The sequence below is a fragment of the Balaenoptera musculus genome, chromosome 16, assembly GCF_009873245.2.
Source record: "Balaenoptera musculus isolate JJ_BM4_2016_0621 chromosome 16, mBalMus1.pri.v3, whole genome shotgun sequence".
Classification (NCBI taxonomy): Eukaryota; Metazoa; Chordata; class Mammalia; order Artiodactyla; family Balaenopteridae; genus Balaenoptera; species Balaenoptera musculus.
In genome coordinates, this window is record NC_045800.1 from 78,366,157 (window position 1) to 78,379,587 (window position 13,431).

Below are 13,431 nucleotides of genomic sequence, written 5' to 3' on the forward strand. Positions count from 1 at the left end.
ACATCGTAAATCATCTATACTTCAATTAAAACGTAAAAGGAATTAGTGTCTACTCCAAATAGATATATAAAATTCACCATGTTAACTATTTTAAAGTGTGTAATTCAGTGACATTTAGCACATTCACAATGTGGTGCGACCATCACCACTAACTAGCTACAAAATATTTTCATCATCCCAAAAGGAAATCATGGACCCATTAAGCAATCACCCTCCATTAAACCCCTGGCAACTGCTAATCCACTTTATGTCTCTACGGATTTGCCTATTCTGGATATTTCATATAAATAAAAACCATACAATATGCAAAAATAAACAAACCACTAGAGTCCCACCCCCGGTAAATAAGGTGCTGACTTTTGAACTGAAGTGTGCAAGTGTGTGTGTGTGTGTGTGTGTGTGTGTGTGTGTGCACGTGCGTTTGTAAAATAAATTTTAAGGAGGTATCGATCAATTCCTATTTTATTATTTTTTGAAACACTGATAGATTTTAAATTTTGTCAAGAGACTTTTCTCTACCTTCAGGGACGTCTAAAGAATTTTTCTCCTTAGCTCTACTAATATGAAGAATTATACTAATGGATATTTTGGTATTGAGCCCCTCTTGGATTCCTGGAATAAACCCCACTTGGTCATGAGGTATATTTTAATGCAACATTGTTTTCTGTTAAAACATATTTTATTTTGGAATTGTGTATCAATATTCCCAAGTAAAATTGTTCTATAATTTTCCAAAATAGTTTTTTAAGATTTTGGAATCCATATTATACTAACTCAATGAAATAAATTTGGAAGTTTTCCTTCTTTTCCTATATTTGTAATAATTTAAGCTGCATAGTTAAGTAGAGGTTTATTTGACCCTGGTACAATTCTTGTCAGGAAATTCTTTTATTACTTTATTTTATGACAATTAGTCTGTTTAGACTTTCTGGAGTATACTTAATTTTTCTACAGAATGATTCATTTCATGAAGATTTCCAAATCTACCTGCATATAATTAAGCAAATGGTCCCTTAGGATTTAATTTACTGTGCTGTGACTGTTTTCCCTTTTGTACCCTTATGTAACTTCTAATACATAAGAATATTTGTACTTTCTCCCTTTTTCTTAGTTTGTTGAATTTTTTCAAAGAACCAATTTTTCAATTAACTCATCAATTTCCTTTTTATCTTTATTAATTCTATCCTGTTGCTTTCTTTTGTTTACTTCGTTATTCTTCTAGTTTTTTATCTGCTTGTTTAATCCATTTATTTTCTTTTTAATTTTTATTAATACATGCATTTAATGCTAAAAATTTTCTCCTGATAACTTCCTTAGATATGCCCACATATTCTAAAACATCATGTATTCATTTTCATTATGTTCAAGAAATTCTTCCATTTTATTTGATATTTCTCCTTTGACCTAACATTTACTTAATAGTGTGCTTTGTAAATTTCAGATAGAAATAGTTTCTTAATAGTTTATGGCCTTTGTATACAAAGTCAGGTTGGCTAAATCTTTGACACATATTTTCTTTCCCTAAGTTTCTTAATATGTTACTCCATTTTCATTTGGCATAAAGCGTTGGTCTTAAAAATAAGTATCATGACAATCTGACTTTCCTTCCTTTAAAAGTGACTTGGTCTTTTTGCCTGGGTTCAAAAGATTTTTTTTCTTTACCTTTAAACTCCAATAGCTTTACTATGATTATCTGTCTGGGCCAACTAAGAAGGTGATTTTCTATGCAGGCACTATGCATTTTCAGTGTGTGGTTTCAGGCAAGTGTTCTTGAGCTTTGGTTTTCTTCCCAGGGTCATTTATTATAAGTGCATTCTCTTATACCTAACATTTTCTGTTGTCCTTTTTATTTAAATGCATTATTTTATACCATATTTAGGTTCACAGCAAATCTGAATGGAAAACACAAAGATTTTCCGATTACTCTCTGCCCACAGACATGCTAAGCCTCTGCCATTATTAACACCCCTCACCAGCTGGTACATCTGTTATAAGAAATGAACCTTCACTGACATATCTAATCACCCAAAGTCTACAGTTTTCACTCTTGGTTCTGTACATTCTATGGATTTTAACCAATGTATAATGGCATGTATCCATCATTAGAATATCATACAGAATAGTTTCTCTGCCCTAAAAATCCTCTTATTCATCCCTCCTCCCTGACGCCTGGCAACCACTGATCTTTTTACTGTCTTCATAGTTTTGACTTTTCCAGAATGTCATATAGGTGGAATCCTACAGTATGCAGCCTTTTCGGATTGGCTTCTTTTACTCAATAATATGCATTTAAGTCTCTTCCATGTCTTTTCATGGGTTGATAGCTTATTTCTTTTGAGTACTGAGTAATATTCCACTATCTATATGTAACACCGTTTATTTATCCATTCACCTACTGAAGGACATGCTGGTTGCTTCCAAGTTTTGACAATTATGAATAAAGCTGCTATAAACAACCACATGCAAGTTTTTGTGTGAACATTTAAACTTTCAACTCCTTTGGGTAAATACCAAGGAGCATGATGGCTGGATCATATGGTCAGAGTATGTTTAGTTTTGTAAGAAGCCTCCAAACTGTCTTCCAAAGTGGCTGAACTATTACGCATTCCCACCAATGACGAATAAGAACTTCTGTTGCTTCACAACCTTTTCAGCATCTGGTATTGTCAATGTTCTGGATTTTGGTCACTAATAGGCACAGTGGAATCTCATTGTTTTGTTGTTGTTGTTGTTGTTTTTTAAGGTTTCAATATTTTATTCAAGTTTTATTTTAAGTGATGTTAATTACAGCATTTGAAGGGGAGGAACTGATTCCACACAAAATGGAAGACTCTAAAATGTACCCATTAAACTGCTAAAAAATAAACTGAGTGGCGAAAATACAACAGAAGTTCAATTTAGATTCTGAGTGTTGTCACCATGTGATTACAGTCACAGAGACTCTTCCCAGCTTGCAGCTGGAGCTCTTAGAAGCTATTTCATACTCTGGTGCAAGGGCAAAAAAACACAACATGAGAAAAAACACAATTAAGTCCTGAATTATTGGCTTCATCACATCCACCTTCTCCACCCCAAAATGGCACAGAAGAAACAGCTACCACTCCCTGCAGACGACTTTTGGTGTAAAAGAGGTGATGGATTGGGGTGGAAAAAGTCCCTGCCTAAAAAAGTCCCTTTCAGATGAGTTTGTATACACCATCAAAGAGCCTCTCCTCAATCAGGGTAGGAGACCAAGGTTCAAGTCTCAGGAAGTCACAATTTCATTCATTTACTTAATACGAATTTACAAATTCAAAGTGCCTGCAAATTACCAACTTCCACTTGCAGCCATTTCTAGGTAAAAAAGAAACCTGGCATCTCTAGAGGGGCCAGCAACCTCCCCCTCAAGTCTACAGTTGAAAGGACCTTTTTTGAAATTGGGTTTCTTCTGTACCTCTGAAAGGGTAACACCCTAAAGCTGAATCACCTTTAACCTGGAAGCCTAACATGATATTTAGCGATACTTGCATCCCAGACATACAACATTAAAAGGTACACTAAATTCTGAAGGTAGCTATGCTGCAAAATAGTTTAAAATGAAACGACTGTACAGTATTCATTTACGCTTGAAACTCCAGTCCTAGACCAAGCTTGTGGCCACCAGCACTGACAATCTTGCCATCCAGCAGAGCTGACAGTGTCAGTTTGATACCTGGCTTTAGGGTCTGAGTATATTCTAACCCTATCAGGCTGGAGTTGTTCACTTTAGCCGAGAAGCAGGCGTCAGGGTCGATCTGGTACTTGGCTGCTATTCCGAAGCGAGTGTTACTGTTTCCCGCTGTCCAGGCCAGATTAACAGCAGTCTCCAACTATCTTGTTCACCTTCTGATAAATGGAGCCGCCAAACTCTGTCCCATCATTTTCATTAGTGTGAAGCTGGAATTCATCGGTCTTGTAGCCAACCGCAAAGTTGCTCTAGGTCACTCGAGACTTTGTGGTCTCAAAATTCATCTGGTAGCCAGCCAGCCAGCCCGCCCTCATAACCCAGCACGAGAGCACCCGGGTGGAAGGCCCGGCAACGTCGAAATCCACGTCACAGCCCAGGTTGATAATGTTCCCGCTTGTACCCTGTCTTGATTTTAGCATTTTTTCCCCCAGTGTTTGGTGAGAAGGATGAATCGAACGTCAGCTTCAGGCCACGTGCCAGCTGATCTTCCACAGTCATCTCCGTGCCTTGTGTGTTGTCAGCGCTCCATTTCTCCGTAAACGTCAGACCATATTCGGTCCATCTGTACTTGGTTTCCAGACTGCCCGTCCCTTTGGTGGTCTCGGTGTTGGCTGAACTTGAGCTTGTAAATTCCAGTCCATTCTCAGATTTTGTTTGCAAATCAAGTTTTATTAAACCAAATCCATAGCCCTCGGTGAAGACATCCCTGGCAGATTTGCCAAGATCAGCATACGTGGGAGGCACAGGCATCTTCCGCTCAGAAGCGGTGGCAGTGGGCTCTGCGGCGGCTACGGCGGGGGCTGCAGCGTGAGGAACCGAGCGAGCGGCGGGGCAGAGGGCCTATCTCATTGTTTTAATTTGCACTTCTCTAATGACGTAAGATGTAGAACCACTTTTCATGTGCTTATTTGTGATCTATATACAGGTATCCCCTGCTTTTCAAAAGTCTATTTTTATGCCAGTTGGCTTTTAGGGAAGATCTACATTAGTACCTGTTTGCTAATCAGAAGAAATCGGAAGAGGATGTTTGCTTTTACGAAAAAAGGCAAAAAGCAGAAACAGCATTCAGCTTTTGTCTTGCAGCAAGCCATTACAGATCCAGCCCATACCCTGAGCAACAAGAGTGGCACCGCAGCAAGAGCGGCACCAAGGAGCATGATGGCTGGGTCATAAGGTCAGAGTATGCTTAGTTTTGTAAGAAGCCTCCAAACTGTCTTCGCGCAGTCCTTCCTCAGAAGCTACGCTCAGCAAATCAGCATCAAGCAGCCCCAGCTTTGACTGTGTCTGTGAGCATCTGTGCTTTACCTCAGTTTAATTTGTGCATCTGTTAGCAAGATGTGTCCTGAGGTAACTGCTTGTTTTCTTTAAGCCATTTTGCCTTATGAAAAGTTTCATAGGAATGCTCTACTTTCAGATGGCAGGGGAAACCTGTTATCTCCTTAAATGAGGTGTCTTAAGGCCTCTGGCCCATTTTTTCAATCGGGTTGTTTCCTTACTTCTGAGTTTTAAGAGTTCTTTCTATATTTTGGAAACAGTCCTTTATCAGATGGGTCTTTTCCAAGTATTTTCTCTCAGTCTGAGACTTATCTTCTCATTCTTTTGACACTGTCTTTCTCAGAGCAGAAGTTTTTAATTTTAATGAAGTCCAGCTTATCCATTCTTTCACGGATCGTGCCTTTGCTGTTTTAATTAAAAACTCATCAACACACCCTAGATCATCTAGGTTTTTCTAACTATGTTATCTTCTGGGATTTTATAGTTTTGCATTTTTCATTTAAGTCTGTGATGCATTTTGAAATAATTTTTGTCAAGGGTGTAAGGTCTGTGTCTAGATTCATTTGTTTGCATGTGGATATCCAGTTGTTCCAGCACCTTTTGTTAAAAAGACTACCTTGGCTCCATTGGACTGACTTTGCTCCTTTGTCAAAGAACACCTGACTTTATCTGTGGGTCTATTTCTGGGCTCTCTATTCTGTTCCATTGATCTACTGGTCCAATCTTTCACCATTATCACATTGTCTTGATTACTGTAGATTTACAGCAAGACTTTAAGTTGGATAGTGTCAGTTCTCCAACTTTGTTCTTCTCCGTCAACACTGTTGGCCATTCTGGGTATTTTTCCCTCTCCAACTAAACTTTAGAATAAGCTTGTCAATATTCACAAAATAACTTGCTGGGATTTTTACAGGGATTGCACTGAATCTGTAGATCAAGTCAGGAAGAACTGATATTTTGACAGTATTGAGTCTTCCTATCCATGAACACAAAATATATCTATTTAATTTTTCTTTGATATCTTTCAAAGTTTTGTAGTTTTTCTCATATATATTATAATATTTTACTAGATTTATACCTAAGTATTCCATTTTGGCATGTTAATATAAATGGTATTGTGTTTTTAATTTCAAATTCCACTTGTTTATTGTCAGTAGAGTGGGAAGCAATTGACTTTTGTATACTAAATTTGTATCTTGCAATAATTGCTTATTAATTTTAGGAGTTTTTGGTTGATTCTTTCAGATTTTCTACATAGATTTATAACGTCATCTATGAACAGACAGTTTTACAAGAGGGAAGAGATATGGGAACATATGTATATGTATAACTGATTCACTTTGTTATAAAGCAGAAACTAACACACCATTGTAAAGCAATTATACTCCAATAAAGATGTTAAAAAAAAAAAGACGGTTTTATTTCTCCCTTTCCCATCTGTAGGCCTTTTATTTCCTTTTCTTGTCTCAATGCATTAGCTAGGACTTCCAGTACAATGTTGAAAAGAAATGGTGAGAAGGGATGTTCTTGGCTTGTTCCTGATCTTTGCAGGAAAGCTTCAAGCTTCTCACCATTAAGTATATTAGCTGTAGGTTTTCTGTAGATAATCTTTATCAAGTTGAGAAAGTAAACTAAGACTATATGGGAACTAAGAGTTTTTTTGTTTTTTTTTTTTTTTAATGAATGCATGTTGTTTTTTCCAACAGAATTTCTGCATCTGTTAATATGATCGTGTGATTTTTCTTTTTCTATTGATGTGATGGATACATTAATTGATTTCTGAATGTTGAACTAGACTTGTATACCTAGAATAAATCCTATGTGGTCAAGGTGTATAATTCTTCTTATACATTATTGGATTCTATTTACTAATATTTTCTTGAGGATTTTTATATCTACATATAAAGAGATATTGTCTGTAGTTTTTTTTTCTTGTAATGTCATTATCTTATTTTGATATAAGGGTAATGTTGGTTTCATAAATGAGTAAAAAAGTATTCCTTCTGCATCAATCACCTGAAAAAGATTATAAAGAATTGGTATAGTGTCTTCTTTAAGAATAGTAAGTGAGGGAATTCCCCAGTGGCGCAGTGGTTAAGAATCCACCTGCCAATGCAGGGGACACGGGTTCGAGCCCTGGTCCAGGAAGATCCCACATGCCATGGAGCAACTAAGCCCACGTGCCACAACTGAGCCTGCGCTCTAGAACCCGTGAGCCACAACTACTGAGCCTGCATGCCACAACTACTGAAGCCCACGCACCTAGAGCCCATGCTCCGCAACAAGAGAAGCCACCGCAATGAGAAGCCCGCGCACCGCAACGAAGAGTAGCCCCTGTTCGTGGCAACTAGAGAAAGCCCACACACAGCAACGAAGACCCAACGCAGCCATAAATGAAAGAAAAAGAAAAAGAAAAAAAGGAAGGAAGGAATGAAGGAAGGAAGAAAAAAAGATTAATAAGTGAATAATCCATTGGGCCTGGTGCCTTCTGTTTAGAAAGTTATTAAATGAATACGTATGTATATATTTAAATACAGTATTGCTATTACTATTTTCAACAGTCTGTTAGGTCAATTAAGAATAAGAAAAATAAAAGTTTTTATTTTATTTTAACTACTCATTCTCTGATGCTCTTCCTTCCTTGCTAAAGATTAGAGTTCCTGACCTATATATTTTCCTTATTACTGCAGAACTTCTTTTAACATTTCTTGCAAAGCAGGTCTACTGGCAAAAAATTTCCTGAATGTTCATTTGTCTGAGAAAGTCTTTCTTCTTCACTTCTGAAGGGTAATTTTGCAGGATATTGAATTCTGGGTTGGTATAGAGATTTTTTTTTCTCTCAACACTAAATATTTCACTCCAGTTTCTTCTCGTTTCTAGTGGTGTTTTGGGAAGTTGGATGTACTTCTTATCTTTGCTCCTCCATTGGTAAGTTTTTTCCCTCTGGCTTCTCTCTGGACTTTTTCTTTAATTTTCTGTACCATGAAAATGATACGCCTATGTGTAGGGGTTTTTTGCATTTATTCTGCTTGGTGTTCTCTGAACTTCCTGGATCGGTGGTTAAGTGTCTGATGTTAATTTGCAGAAATTATCAGTCTTTATTGTTTCGAATATTTCTTCTATTCCTTTCATCATGATTCTCGAGAACTTCTGTAGTTGTCCTACAGCTCTTAGATACTCAATTCTGTTATGGTTTTTCTTTCAGTCATTTTTCTCTTTGCTTTTCAGTTTTGCAGGCTTCTTTTGAGATACTCTCAAGCTCAGAAACTGTTTGCTCAGCGATGTCCCATTTACTTATAAGCCCATCAAAGGCATTCTTAATTTCTGTTACAGTATCTTTGATCTCCAGCATTTCTTTTTCCTTCTTTCCTAGAATTTCCACCTCTCTGCTTACATTGCCCATCTGTTCTTACAGGCAGTCTACCTTATCCATTGGAACCTTTAGCATATTAATCATGGTTGTTTTAAATTCCTGGTTTACAGTTGAAAGTCTGTGGGCCTGGATTACCTATAGATATTATTCTGCTCCTTATTCTCTGTGACATATAAAATTACATTTACATACATAATGGAAAAGTGTAAATAATTATATAAATAAATGTAAATTAGATTACTCCACTTATACAGTATAAATTATACGTGATTATTTATAAATTATACATGATTATTTATAAATTATATGATTATATATAATTATATATACATATAACTAAATAACTATATATATATAACTATATAGTTATATATATAATGATATAGTTATATATATATAGTTATATAAAAGAGAGACAAATAAGGAGGAGAATTATGTCTACAGGCAACAAAAGCACACCAGATAAACAGATAAAAATTGAGATGAGCTTCCTTGTACGCTTGGGAAAGGAGGGTGGGTCAGCATGGCTTTTGTAGCTTCAGGGTCCTACAGCAACTTGTTCTGCTGTTTTCATCTAGTGTTCAAAACAAGGCTTTTTGATTATGAGATCTATTGGCTGTTTCCCTGCCCCACTTTCACCTGGTCCTTCTCTATCCTTTGCCCCTATCCACCCTGCTCAATCTGAACTGGATTCCCAACAATTTCCCCTCGGAGCAGGGCTTTGTCAAGAAAAGAGCCTTATTTGGTTAGTTTCACAAGTCCATAAGCCAAGACTGCTCTAGAAACATCCATCCTTATCATAGTTCCTTTGCTCCTTCCTAGTTTTAGCTGCTAGTTTCACATTGGCCCACCATGCTTTCTAGTGAGTACCTGTTATCGGTTTTCAGAGACAGCAGAAATCATGTTATCTCCCCTACACTTCCTCCCCTACACTTACTGATACCAGAGCTGGGGATAACTTGTCACCTAGTTTGTTTCAGACATTATATTGTCTGTGGGTTTCAGGTTTTGCCATCGTCATAGGTCTGTCTTTATGTGGAGATTCAAGGAGATTAAAAACTATGCCTCTCTAATAACTTCTCATTTCTCCATAAACTTTTTAATAATAACAAGGTGGGTATCTCTGAAAATGACTAGTTCCAAAGAACAAAAGCCCAACTTTTCAATTCTAAAATATAGAAACAAAAATGTCATTCATATAAGTAGTGTGCAGTAAATATCCATAATTATGAATTATGAATAACTAATTAAACATATCATCAGATTTAATGTTTACATGTTCTGCAAGAAAAATCTATGCTGGAATTATGAAACATTCTCTTTCAGGCACAGATCAGCCTGAATAAATATCCTAGGAAAATGAAACAGTCTTCTGAAAAAGTAAGTCTTGCATTTGATTAGAAGATTCTGTAGCTTAAGGTTTTTCTGGGATCATTTCTAGGAATATGTATATAATTTACAGTGACTGACTACTCAATGCCAACAATAATTCTGTTCTCCCAACCTTTATAATAAATGCAGGAGACACCAATTTGAGGGGTAAAAAAAAAAAGGCCATCTCTCATTTTCTACCAATGAACGTCAAATCCAGATATATCTGCATGAAACACATCTGCACCCAGGCTTAGATAGTTTAAACATCAACTGAAATCCACAGTTTTGACTCTTTGCTATTATAGAAAATTAAAAGTCTATTTTATAAAATAAATTGCCCTAAGACTAGTGGTTACCTTTCAAATTTAATAATCCATTAAATGTTATGAATCACACACTAGTGCTTCATACTAAAAAACAAGAAAATAAATGAGCTATACCCAGGTCCTCAGGGAATTTAGAAGCTGGTGTATGTACCTGGGAGTATATATACTTACATATTAAGGGAGAGAAGATGTTGTGGATATTACACAGAATTAAGCCCAACTGACAATATAATAGAAATATAAATAAATCACTTAAGAAAAACAGAGAGAAAAACAGCCCAGAGGAGGGACTATTTGAGATAGGCTTTGAAGGACAAGCAGTATTTCACCAGCAGGAGACATAAAGGAAGGATATACAAGTCAGGGAGAACAAAGTAAAACGGAGATATGAAAAAAACCTCACACAGTAGGGAATCATCAAGTAATCTGAGTAGGGGAAAGAAAAGAGTATTTATGTTGTAAGAACTTTAAAAAAAAGTTCAGATTGGCTTACTGGACTTCAGTTACTATTTTATTCTGTGCTTGATAAACAATTTCATTATCTCATCTTAAATACAAATTATCAGATAAACCGAAAGAGAATAACAGAGCACAACAACAAAAATGGTTGAAATGGTCAGTTCACTATGTCAACAGTCACAACTAGATAGCCAAGTATCCCTGCGAAGAATAACCAGTTTATTTTTTTCCAAAAAATTTTTTGTTTTTTTCAGATATAATTGACATGCATCACTGTGTAACCTTTACTGAAGTATAGTTGATTTACAATATTATATTAGTTTCAGGTATACTAACATGGAGTATACTAGAGTGTTCCACGTATGCTCACTTCTAGGATTTTATGGTTTCAGGTCTGACATTTAGGTCTTTAATCCATTTTGAGTTTATGTTGTATACAGTGTGAAGAAATGTTCTAATCTCATTCTTTTATAGGTAGCTGTCCAGTATTCCCAGCACCACTTACTGAAGAGACTGTTTTTTCTCCACTGTATATTCTTGCCTCATTTGTCAAAGATTAATTGACTGTAGGTGCCTGGGTTTATTTATTTCTGGGCTCTCTATGCCGTTCCATTCATCTATGTGTCTCTTTTTATGTCAGTACCATGCTGTTCTGATTACTGTAGCTTTGTAGTATAGTCTGAGGTCAAAGAGCATGACACCTCCAGCTTTGTTCTTTTTTCTCAAAATTGCTTTGGCAATTCAGGTCTTTTTGAGTTCCATATACATTTTAGGATTATTTGCTCTAGCTCTGTGAAAATTTTATGGGTATTTTGATAGGGATTGAATTAAATCTGTAGATTGCTTTGGGTAGCAGACATTTTACCAATACTATATCTTCCAATCCATGAATGGAATATCTTTCCATTTCTTTGTACCATCTTCAATTTCCTTCAACAGTGTTTTATAGTTTTCATAGTATAGGTCTTTCACTGCCTTAGTTAAGTTTATTCCTGGGTATTTTATTCTTTTTGATGCAATTTTAAACAGGATTGTTTTTGTTTTCTCTTTAGGAGAGTTCACTGTTAGTATATAGTAAGTGGGGTTGGAGTGTTTGCTGGGCTCAGGCTGTGGCGTGCACTGGGGCAGTCACAGGCAACCAGGCAGCCATCTCAGCAGTTTTCAATCTGCCCTCTCCACCCTGCTTCAGGAGCAAGCCAGCACAAGCACACTGCTCACAGGCAAAGTTCAGGCTTCCCATAGCCCTCCTTTGAGTCCCACCAGCCCTCCCACCAGCCAAAGGGGCTCATTTACCCTGTGTCAGACCCCAGGGCTGGGGCATCCAATATGTGACAGGAACTGCTGACTCCCCAGAGCAAATCTCCATCCGTGTAATCTCTCTTTTCCTCTGAGTCCCCTCCCAAAGGCACAGGTCCCAACCTGATCACTTCTCCTCCTTTCCTACCCGATTCCATGAGGATCTTTCTTATAGCCTTGGCTGTACAGGAGTCTTTGTGCCAGTCTCCAGTTAGTTTTCAGTGAGAAGTGTCCCACATGTAGATGTATTTTTGATGTGTTTGTGGGGAGAGGTGAGCTCCACCTCCTCCTAACTCCTCCATCTTGATCTATTTCAAGATTAACCAGCTTAAATGAATGCCTAGCCTATTTCAGTACCTTGACTGCTACATGACATACCTACTAGAGCATCAGGAGAGTTCATTTTTAGTACTGGAAACCAGCTCTTACATTAAAGGACCAAGAGAACCATAGCCAGTACAGTGAAAAATAAAAACCCAGCTAACTAACTGGCCTGCCTGGTTCTAGCCACGACAAAATACCAGAAACCACAGGGAAAATACTAAATGTTAAAATTCTTAATAAGTTCTTTTTAAGAAGAATATTTTTCACAACTGATACCTACTGTGGTAATTTTCGCATAGCGAATATTCAATAAACACTTGTCAAATTAAAAATAAGTCTAGGCAGGGCTCTAAAATGCATAATGTTTTGTCACCCACCATTACAATATTAATAATGTGACTTGGCATTAAATTACTATAATAAATAAATCATATGTATACATTGCTCAGTGTTATTCCACAGAGTAATGAAAGGGGTACTGTGATATAAAGGGAAGAATCAGGGACTCGAAGCCAAAAGACCGAGGTGTTAAGTGTGAAAAGCTATTGTCGACACTTGCTTTGAGTCCCAGGAAGCCTCTGGTCTAGTACCTGCCCTCTACCAGCCCCCGTGTCCTCATGCGTACAGTGACTATGACAGCAATAACCACGCACACATTCTCCTATTGTGACAACTACATGAAATCATGCAGGTAAAAGGACTCTGTACACTAAAAAGTGCTACACAAAAGATTATTAAATTGACTGTTCTCTGGTTGATTTTCTACCCCCAGAAACATCTTCATTTCCTCTCTTTCCTTTATTCTACACAGTCATCTATCAGCACATCCTCTAAATCCTACAAGTCTATTCTCACCCCCCCCCCAAGTTTCCCACCACCGTTGCTTCTCATCTGAAGACCCAGCAGCTGCCCTGCAGACTTCTGCAGGCACCTTGCACCTGCTCTCGCTGCTTCTAATCTTACTCTTTCAAAAGCTTCTAATCTCTCACCAGAATCCAACCATGCTGGCAACTTAATCTTGGACTTCTATCTTCCAAAACTGTGAGAAATAAATTTCTGTTGTTTAAGCCAAAAAAAAAACAACAACAAAAAACCACAAAAGCCTCTAATCCACAGAAGAGCCAAATCAAATATTTACTTAAATATTAAATCAAATTGCATTGCTCACCTGATCCAATGGCCTCCCTTTATACTAGGAAGGAACCTCAATTGCTAACCAACGGCTGACAGGCCCTTCACCTCTCCTCACCGGTGGCCCCATTCATGGTACTAGAGCTGCAGTGGCTTACCTGTTTTTC

At 37.2% G+C, this 13,431-nt stretch overlaps 1 protein-coding gene and 1 pseudogene across 1 annotated transcript in view; both read right to left on the reverse strand.

The window, feature by feature from the left end:
- RYR2 (ryanodine receptor 2) overlaps nucleotides 1–13,431 on the reverse strand; it is a 740,642-nt gene that overhangs the window by 517,233 nt on the left and 209,978 nt on the right.
- LOC118882497 lies at nucleotides 3,600–4,502 on the reverse strand (annotated as a pseudogene).